Source organism: Vespula pensylvanica, chromosome 3, assembly GCF_014466175.1.
Source record: "Vespula pensylvanica isolate Volc-1 chromosome 3, ASM1446617v1, whole genome shotgun sequence".
NCBI lineage: Eukaryota > Metazoa > Arthropoda > Insecta > Hymenoptera > Vespidae > Vespula > Vespula pensylvanica.
This window is the reverse complement of record NC_057687.1, coordinates 10,233,788-10,244,634: the sequence shown is the minus strand read 5'-3', so window position 1 is coordinate 10,244,634 and position 10,847 is coordinate 10,233,788. Positions and strand designations below refer to the sequence as shown.

Genomic DNA, 10,847 nt, shown 5'->3' with positions numbered 1-10,847 from the left:
ACTACCTGCTACCTTTGATTTTGCTATTTACTCGTTATAAATGTCTCGTATTGTCCCGACCGAACAAACTCCAACGAGATCGTCTACTTTAGTTCCCAATTTGACACGTAATCGTAACACGTAATCGTTCGATATTAGCTCGATAGATCTGAGAATACAAGTTGTTTGGTACACGAAAAACTGGTTCCTTTTGTCGAAATTCTCTATGACATTCGGTTTTAGAGACAAGTATCTGAATACTTTGATGACAAGGGTCTCGCTTCTGTTTGTGTATGGTATACGTTTCGTGTGTCTGTCATTTTTGTATTTTCATTTATCTCGTTATATTATCTCGACGGACGAGATCATCCCGACCAATGAGATCATCCTATTATTTATTTCTATTTTTCATTTCGTTCTTTCCTTCACGTCGGCCGTCTTTTTCTTTTCTTTCTTTTTTTTTTTCCTTTTATTATTATTATTATTATTATCTTTTTTGTTTGTTTTTTGTTATTTTGTTTTTAATTTTTACTTTAATTCTTTTTTAATGGTTATACAGGTATTCGTTCCTGTAGAGATATATCGCTATTTCGTTCGAACGAAAAAATATCCGACTTTGTTTCGAAGAAGTTTATACCTACTTTTAACAATACCCCTTTATCCTTTGTTCTTGAAGTCGGTAAGATTATTCTTATCTTTTCTGCGTGCTACCGGATTTATGTCGTTTTATTAAAGAAACCACTTTTATATCTCGTACTCTGCACGATCTTATTTTAATTTCTTCGTACGCCGATCGCCATGACTCGCTTGTCTCATCTTTCTGCGGCTCGTATATCGGCCATGTCTGGACAGCAACCTCGAGCGAGTTCTTTGCTTCTCTACAACGTGGATTATAAGAGGTCTCCGGGATGACCAAAACGAGGAAAGAGCTATTGTATAGCTTCTCATTGGAAACCTGTTCTGTCTTTTTTCATGCAAACATGCGTAGGTACTCCCCGTTCGAGATAGAGTGCAAGACAAATCCTGTAATTTCCTTTCAGTGTGTTTTCCAGGTTCCTCTTTACTTTTCATCGAGTTGAAATATTATTTTTGTTCCTTCTTTTTTTCTTTTTTTTTTTTTCTTTTCTTTTCGTACGTACTTTCGGCCAGGATCTATCATAATCATCTTGAACTACACGAATATGGCTACCAACATGAAAGCCCCGATGGTCGAGCATCGTCGATATTTCATAATTCTTGGTGCAACTAGGCGGTATTCGCGTGGGAGGATAGAGATTCCCGTGCAAAGGTAATTCCGTAGCAATCGTATAACCGTCTAATGTCCCGTTACGACAGAATTCATGACGTGAAATCCGGGTCATGATAGAATGCTGTCGTGGATGATCGCGTGTACTGTTCGATCGAATAGAATACTATTTCGCATATACCGAATCGTGTAGGTATCGCTCGGGTCGGTCAAAGAACAAGTTTGTTTCTTTTCGCGCGATGCTATTTTTTCCGAAGAAATAATCAGAAAATCGAACGGGAAAAAGAAGATTTACTTTTTATCAACGAAATTCACGAATTCCGTGTCCTCGATATTTTCACGTCAACTCGAAAGAATAACGTCCTTTTCGCGCTAGGAAACGTAAGGCTGTTGAAAAAAGAAAAAAAAAAAAAAGAAAAAGTATATTGCTTTCGAACAAATAGCTGACATCTCGTTCGTTTCCTCGGCCAATTTCGTAACCTTGAGATTTTCGACGAAATGTAAAATCCGAGAAAAGCAATTGCAAGTCATCAATTACACCACGATACTCCCTAAAAATCATTAGCCGGTTTCTTGGTAAGATGTAATCGATGCGTCACGCATCTGTAATTCACTTCGACGACGAGGGGAGGATCGCGCAGCTTCGATCGATTCTCTGAGTCACAGCAATGATCTTTTTTCTTTTCTCGTCTTTTTCTTTTTTTCTCCCCGGATCTTTTTGATGCCGAGGACGCGGAAGGCGTAAGCATGCTCGTTAGAACTCGACTATTCCTCCTGAGGCATCGTTCCTTAACAACGAGATACGACGATAACGAGGAGGAGAATAAGAAGAAAGAATTATATATTCCGATCACAGGCGGTAAACCGTGCTCGAGATCGCTCTATTTCGGGCAAGGACTTCGACGGCTTCCTTCCTGTAACGAGTCAAGTCGTCATCGTTTGCGTTCGTTTAAATAGCACCTCTCTGAACAGCCAGCTACCTAGCGAGAGTAATCGCGAGGTCGCGAATCTCGCGAAACGATCTCGATTACTAACACGACGTTAAGTGGCTCTCTCTCTCTCTCTCTCTCTCTCTTTCTCTGTGTTTCTTTCTCTACTCACTTCCACCTCCACCTCCACCTCCACCTCCACCTTCATTTCCACCTCCTCCTTCCTCCTCCTCGACCTCCAGTTTTCCCATGCCAAGAAATTACGTGGCTCTTTTCGAAGGCACACCGATCTCTCCGCACGTAGACGACGCGTCTCTCGTTCTAGCGAAATTCATACTTTTAAAGGATTCGTGCGTACCCTGTTCCATCTATCTTTTTTTTATTTCTCTCTCTCTCTCTTTTTTTCTCTTTTTTTTTTCTTTCTTTTTTTTTTCTTTTTACTACGAAATACGACCTTCGAAACTTATTTCGCGATTCCACGAAATTCGTGACGAATTTTTCGCAAGTTGAAATACTAAAGACTTATCGATTTTACGCAATACGAAGGACAAGAGTGGTCGCATCGTTCGATACTTTTCAATCGATCGAGGTTAGAAATCGATCCTTCGATCGGAAACTTTTTGCATATCTCTTGCTTGAACATACTTGTCAGGATAATTACGAGCGACTATTGAGAAGGATCGAAGAAAGAAAGAAAGAAAGAAAGAAGATACATCGAAGGAACGTATTTACGATCGCGTGACAATTTTTATGAACACATAGAGAGACAATCAATCGATTGGCTTCTTCTGTCGTTTTATCGAATGCAAATTTATATCGCGGAATTATACAGAACTTTTAGATAGATAACGCACTTGTTTTCAAGTCTAGTTTTGTTTTTCGTTAAAGCGAGAAGAAAAATTATCGTAGTGCAACGATCATCATCGTTTCTCCGATGGTTAATTAAAATTCTTTATCCTTCTTACTTTATCCTAATCAGGTTGATCGATCAGCTTGAATATTCCCGTTAAATGGCAATCGAGATGACGTGTAAGGTGTTATTAAATTTCAAGTGCAACGTTCGAATCACGTTATTCGTCTAAAAAAAAAAAATTACCTATTAAATTACCTGCACACCTTATACACACACACACACACATGCATGCATGCATGCATTATATGCTATACGTTTTCACGAAGTCAATTCAGACTCCAAGCTGAACCAAAGAATTTCAAGCCGTTAGGCGGAAGTAAAGAGTTAGGGATCCAGATCCCTTTCAAGATCCTTACCTGTACCATACGTCATTGTCTCTCTTTCTCTTTCTTTCTCTCTCTGTTTCTCTCTCTCTCTCTCTCGTTCTCTCTCTTTTTATTCGATCTTTCGGCACTCTCTATTCTGTCTCTTTCGATGGAGCAAGGTCAACACTTTCGACAGCTTCCTGATCCATGTCGCGCTCGAGCCTTCGATACGTGCTTCGCTTACCTACGTGCGTGCGTGCGTGCAAGCGAGCACACGCGGTCAATAAAAGACAGAAAAAAAAAAGAAAAAGTCGAACGTTCAATGGTAATATCGATCGTTTCCGATCGCGAGCAAGGTTAAAAGGGATTGGCTATCTGGTACTCCTTTCAACTTCTCTCTCTCTCTCTCTCTCTCTCTCTCGCTGTTTCTCTCATTATGTTTTTCTGAGAGAGAAACAAAGAGAAAGAGAGAGAGAGAGAGAGAGAGAGAGAGAGAGAGAGAGAATGTTTTTGTCTTTCTCTCTTCCTCGTCTTCTTCGGAATTCATTTCATTTACTGCCCATCGGGTGGCCGTACGAACCTTCGCTCCGTTAAAATTAATTACGCGTCCATCTACCTGTTTCTCACCTTCTTACATCCTGCTGGCGATTGTTTAACGCCACGAGCGTGTAAGTAATCAGTAAATCGCGCCTTTTAATTTTATTTATCTTATAATGTTTAATGCTATCAATCATTTAAAAAAAAAAAATAAAGAAAAAAGAAAAGAGAAAAACGACTGTTCTCGATTTACTGACATCATTATTGGAATATTTTAGAAAATTGTATGCATCGATCCACTCTAGGCATACTCCCAAGAATTCGAATCGTGCGAATGCTGGATGATAAGATTATATATATATATATATATATATATATATATATATATATATATACACATTATCAGCTTTAGCCCACGTTCAAGATAGAGATGGAGATAGAGATAGAGATAGAGCTAGAGATAGAGATAAACGAAGGATGACTAGACATGTTCGGTCCATCCTGAACTCGCTTTGCTCGTTGAGGGATTATGCAGATAGTGACCCAACGAAGATGCACGTTGCAGAGCTCAGGGACGAGAGTGGCTCTTTGCATATTCATGATTCTCCTATCGGACGTTCATTGTAGTATCATTGTACCAAAGATCTTCTATCTAGCGATAGATCGTCTCGGTCAAAAGTATAAAATCGTAAGTCCATTGCCTGTTTATTTTAATCCTAAGACCAAATTATTATGCCTTTTGTTATGAAAAATTAGATTGTTGATAGGTGGAGTCAGTATGTTAGATAATATTGTTATCTCGCGAAAGAGAGATGTTTGTAAATCACAAAACTTTCCCTATCGTCGTCGAAGAAGATTCTCATTGATGACGAAATATATATAATAGATGGTTGGCTCGATAAAAGTCTCTTTCTCGTAGGTTAAAATAAATTCGAGACCGATTTAACCGATAACAAAATATTGCTGATTGAGTTTAAAAACGATAGGGAGAAAGATAAGAAACGCGTTTAAGGTTTGACGTATATCGTCTCATCGAAAGGTTCGAAACGTATAATTCTGTGAACGAGAGAACCAGATCGAAGTAATAATTAGTAAACACGGATATCCTTCTGCTCGACGTAAGATGCCATTGAGATAGTCGAGCGTAATCATTTTTAATAGAATATATTATATTAAAAATGCACGAACGGATCGTTTTTTAGACTAAATAATTTCGTTATATATGTTAATGCGTTAAAAGGCGTTCCTCGTTTCGGAATAATCAATCTATTAAAAAAAAATTTTCGAAAACATTAAAACGCGTTATTTCTTCTCTTACGTGTTCTTATTAATTTGATTGTTTCGAAATCATTTGATCATGTGACTCGTTGAACGAAACTATAGACGTAACCCGGAAAAAAGATCTCTTTATCGATCGATCGACGTAGATCGATAGACAGGTGAATCGACGAGTTGGAATCGTTTCACGTCCTGATACCCAAATGAAGTTTTTCAACAGGAACTATGACGCAAGTAATGCAGTTGTTTTGCGGTCTTTGCGATTAGGTATGTAGATGGAGATTCCAGTCGAATTGATCGACTTAGGCGGCGAACCCCGCCTTTGCATCGACGTGAACGCGTTCGTTCTATGGTGTTGGATATCTATGCTCGAGAATGTCTTCGTGCGGGAAGCAGAACCCGAACCCGGACACGGTTCCCTCGATCTCGTGCATTACGTTATTGCAACGTTGTTACCGATTCGATCGACCGTTTATCTAGTCGACCCAGAACCGCATATCCGTGCCCGTGAACTCGAGACACCCGGTATATAACATTCTCACCGTTCGCCTTATCGACCCTTTAGAAATTTCGTATCTCTTAGTTTCCTCATTAAACGAGCAAGCAATCCGATATTTCATAATGATTCGAGAAAACGTTAAATCTGAGAAACGTAAAAGCTGTTCGATTAATCCGACAGACGGCATCTAAGCATATTCAAAAGATTTCGATCTCTTTATCGACCTATGTCGATCTCGTCGATCAATTTCCTATCAACGATACGATTATTCGTATTTAACGTCGCGTGTCTTTATTTAAAAAAAAAAAAAAAAAAAAAGAAAAGAAGAATGAAAGAAATAAAGGGGTAAGGTTATATTTCAGAAAGTCGACGGGTCGTAATGACGTAACTTGTAACGCCTAATTAACGAATTCGCGAGGTAAATCGATAATTAGCATCCCGGACTTCGTGATCTGTGACTCATGGTTGTTGCTCGGTGGTCTTCATGGTGGTCGGTATTGATCTCTTTAGAGAATTATAGAGAAACGTTTCGATACATTCGAGAAAGGAGGAAGCATGTCTAAAACATACTTTGCATGTATAATTATGCATTCGTAGATATATTCATAGGTGAGATACATTGGCTATTGAAAATTGCATCTTGACAATTGGTGATAATCTCTTTCGACATTTTCAAAACGATTATGTCATAACTCTCTTTAAATCAATTACGTTTCAGTGTTAGCGTGTTATTGTTTAACGAAAAGACTTATACAACGTGGTCGTTAGCACTATGGCTCCTATTTGGAAGTCGATAACATAAAATAATCGCTACTTTCCTAAACAGAAAGAGAGAGAGAGAGAGAGAGAGAGAGAGACAGAGAGAAAGAGAAAAAGACAGAAAGAGAGAAACTCTTTTGTAGGGTCCGTATTGCTGCCGTAATCGTTCGTGTTTGACTTTTTATCATTCCGCTATCGGAACGCTGCCATAATTTCTCGACGCCGGATTGGCGCGAATGCATTCTCATTCTCGGGTCTTTCACTCTCTTTCTCTGTCTCTTTCTCTCTTTCTCTCTGTCTCTCTCTTTCTTTACGATATGCTTTCGCTGTTAAAATACCTACTCGCTTGAGAAATGTCGAGCTCCTACGCCAGCGATATCCGGGGCCAGAAATATATTCTTGAAACCCATTCCTTCTGAATTTTTCTCTCCTTCTTTCTCAATTTTCTTTTTTGATTTTTCTTTTCTTTTTCTATCTCTCTTTTCTTTTTTTTTTACATTTTTCATTTTTTTCATCGTTCATTCGTCTTTCGCAATTCTTCCTTTAAGTGTTTCCAAGAAGCGTTGCCTTTACGGTAAACCACGCTTATCGAGACACGTGCCGAGGAGCAATACGACGGATGTTTCTTCTTTTTATCTTAGCAGGACAAAAGGACAAGAGATACGCGATACTTATAACAATCTTCTTCTTCTTCTTCTTCTTCTTCTTCTTCTTCTTCTATTCTTTCTTCTTCTTCTTTTCCTTCTTCGCATCGACATCCGGATCGATAGGAAAATTCCAAACGACGAAAAGAAGGAGTGTCGGTTGTTTGTGGAAAATTCTTGAAAAAAATCTGCATTACAAATTTTATTACGTTCCTACTGTGTAACCTTACTTACTTTTTTGTCTTCCCCGTGTAAACAAGAGAAAATACGAGAGAGAAAGAAAGAGAGAGAGAGAGAGAGAGAGTGAAACGAATCAATACGTTCATCGCACTAACGCAAAACAATTTCAATTTTCTTCTCTTTCTCTCAATCGTTTCGATCGATTGGCTCGCGTTTTCAGTCAAAGTATAAAATTCTTCCTTAAGAAGAATCATGATCGAGTTGTGCATGGCGAGCCTAAAGAGAACGCTATCTCTCCTACGTGTCGCAAAGCACGCATGTACATGATTTGTATCTTAGGTAAGTCGAAAAGAAAGTGGCCATCGGAAGAAGGCGCGCCTTCGTAACGCCTATGTACACGTGATTTAATATTGGCGCTAACTTTTCACGTGTTCCGAGGAAGTATTTACGTAATCGTCTTACAGACATCTACCAGACCAGTCTATTCTTTTCTTCTTCTTCTTCTTCTTCTTCTTCTTTTTCTTCTTTTTATTTTTCATTTTCTTCTTCCTCTATTGCCTTGTCCGACGTCTTGTTAATCCATGGATACTTTTATTATCCGATCGGAGATATAAAAGAAATAAAAAGAAAGAGAGAGAGAAACGAGTAACTCGAAGTAGTCGAGTTGTAAACACAACTGCTTTATTCGACTTTATACGATTTTTTTATATTCTTTTTTACATAATAATATAGTGTCGAATTGTAGAGAGAGAAAAAGAAATATCGCGCGATCGAGGAGAGATAATTTTCCGTATCTTCTCTACTATCTTCTTTTCGAAAAGTTGCACGATCCGTCAGGATACTTTTTTAATGAAACGTATGGCGCTGCAGATTCGTTTGTCCCGCGGTTTTCTTCGCTATCGATACAATCGATAATGTAGGACATTCGAGATTTAAAAAAAAAATTGATAGAAAAAATGATTAAAAAAAAAAAAAGTTCGTGGAACCGAGTCCTCACCGTTTCCAACGATAATAAATGTTGCTAAAAAAGCATTGAAGAGATATAATTAGCTCGATGAGACTATGTATTTAATGATAACTACTCGAACAACGACCGAGTTACAAGTTGTACTCTTATATATATCATAAGTTCGATCCAACTTGTTGCCAACGTAGCCGTATAAATCGTGACGCCTGTACTTGTAATTCAGCTTGGACGTCCTTCGATAGCAAAATTATAATTATATACGTTTGATCTCGATGAGTAACGTATCTCGGAATTTTCTCTCGCGTCATCGATTAACATTTAATTACTTTCTTTGCTCCTTTGGAAGAAATTATCCTGATCCTTTTTCGTCGAATTGGTAAATTTACGTACGTTCGTACGTATGTATTTATATATTTATTTACTTACTTACTTACTTACTTACTTACTTACTTACTTACTTTTTTTTTTCTTGTTCGATCGTTTAAAAATGTTTATCGCAATCTATGTCGAAACGAATGTTCGACGAGATTTTAAACGTTCGAGTTCGGATTGCCTTGACACGACAAAGACGATATTCATTTTACGGTTAAGTTCATTAATTAGAACATTAATTAGAATAATAACGAGCAAGCAAGTTTCAACTGCTTCCTCGAATGTTTTCTCGTCGGTGCTGATTAAGGAGCCTTGCACGCGATGCGTGTCACCAAGATTGATCGGATTAAAAGAGATTATTCTGGGAAGGGAGAAACGAAGAAAGAGGCGAGAGAAAACTCGTCTGCTTTCGACAACGACAACAACGACGACGACGACGACGACGACGACATTCTGGACAAAATTATTCCTCACAGTGAGTCTTTCTTCCCGGACGTGTTTCTTGGTCAAACGCGTTTCTGTTAGTGGCATAGTCGTTCGTCATCGTCTTTCGCTTATGATTGCAGACGATCCACAATGACTTCGTCGTTTTGTTTTGAAGATTAAAAGAAACCAAAAGAAAAGATAAGAAAAAGAAAAGAAATGAAAAGAAAAGAAAAGAATAGAAGAAGAAGAGATCAATTCATCGAAATCATCGAACTATCGTCGAAGTAGTAATATCTTTTAACCATTGCTCTCGCTCGTGTAACTCGATGGTCCTTGAAACGTCCTACTCGTTAAAACTCGCGTTTTAGAAAGCACGTGCGCGCGCGCGTATACGCAACGCGGATTATTATTCTGAATTATGATAGACGAGAGAAGAATCTCTTGATTGGACCTTTGTTTGCGTCTATCATCGAACGAGAGTAAATATGTACTGTTAACTTTTGTTTTCTGCGAGACGTGAAAGATAGTCATCGTCTTATTAGTTTTTTTAGTTTCTTACCAGTCTTATATTCACTGTCCTTATTAGTTCTTTTCCTTTTTTATATTTCTTCTTCTTGGTAGACATTGGTTCGCTGTAAATGTTTAAGACAGAGAGACTCGTAAGTAACTCGTTCGGAGATCGACCGACGAAAAGTAACCTATTATTTATCCTCTACGTAAGTTTCTTGTTTTCAAGTTTTACCAGCGAACACCGAAAATGGACCGTCTCGAAAACGACGTTCTTTTCGCGGAGTTCACGTTCAAACGAACGACAATTCCATTTATCTCATTTATCGTTAGCCTTCGTTCGTACCTTTCCTTCGCGGAACGATTTCCTAAGTACTTTTACACGTCGCTCGATGCTGCTTGCTGACCAAGTCAATGATCTGTAGTCAAGGACACTCGCGGCCAAGGTAGACTCATTCTGACCGAGCCTATTTATCCGGTTCCTGCTTACGAACTCGCGAGAAACTCGGTACCGTTAAATACAGATCCTGGTAGCCATAAACTATTTTGACTAAATCATGTCCGCCCGGGTCCATCTTCTTTTGGACTCTACGTAAAAATCTTTCTTTTTTCTTTTTCGTTTGCTTTTTTTTTGTCTGCTGTTGTTTCTTCTTCTTCTTCTTCTTCTTCTTCCTCTTGTTCGTATTTTTCTTCGTCTTTTTTCTTTTCCTTTTTCTTCTCCTCAACCTTTATCCGTTCTTCTCTTTTTGTATTCGGAATTTCCGATACGCTACGTGCACGTAGAGCCATGGATTTCTCGAGCGTAGGATATGAAGTTCACGGCCGTGCGTCTTTCAAGATATAAAGACGATGGCAAATCGTCGGATACACATATTACGTGGGTGGTTATTACGAATTCCGAAAAGTAAAATTCCTGAGAGTCCGGTTGTGTTATGTCACTTCAAGAACGACGACTTTCGATGCTAGTTGGATGCAGAGAAAATGAAGGAGAAAGAGAGAAAGGTAAAAGAAATGATTCGATGACACGTCGCAAATATGTTTCTTCGTTACGTGTCTCAAGACGAATGCATAATCTAAAGGATTTCTTCTTTTCGGTCGAAGAAGTAGAAGAAGAAGAAGAAGAAAAGGAAAGGAATAGAGAAAAAAAAAAGAAAAAAAAGAAGAAAAGAAGAAGAAAGGAAAAGAATTCCCTTTGGATATTTACATATCTATGCATTTTGTTTTATCTCGACGGAAATTTTCTTGAGTATACTTACAATTTCTAGGAAGAATTCTCGCGCGCGTTATTATCCGCATATAAAATTTT

The 10,847-nt window shown here is 38.4% G+C and overlaps 1 protein-coding gene across 1 annotated transcript in view; it reads left to right on the top strand.

Annotated features, from left to right (window-relative positions):
• The window catches only part of LOC122628067 (nuclear migration protein nudC), a 70,524-nt gene that overhangs the window by 16,690 nt on the left and 42,987 nt on the right, over positions 1–10,847 (top strand). The window lies entirely within an intron of this gene.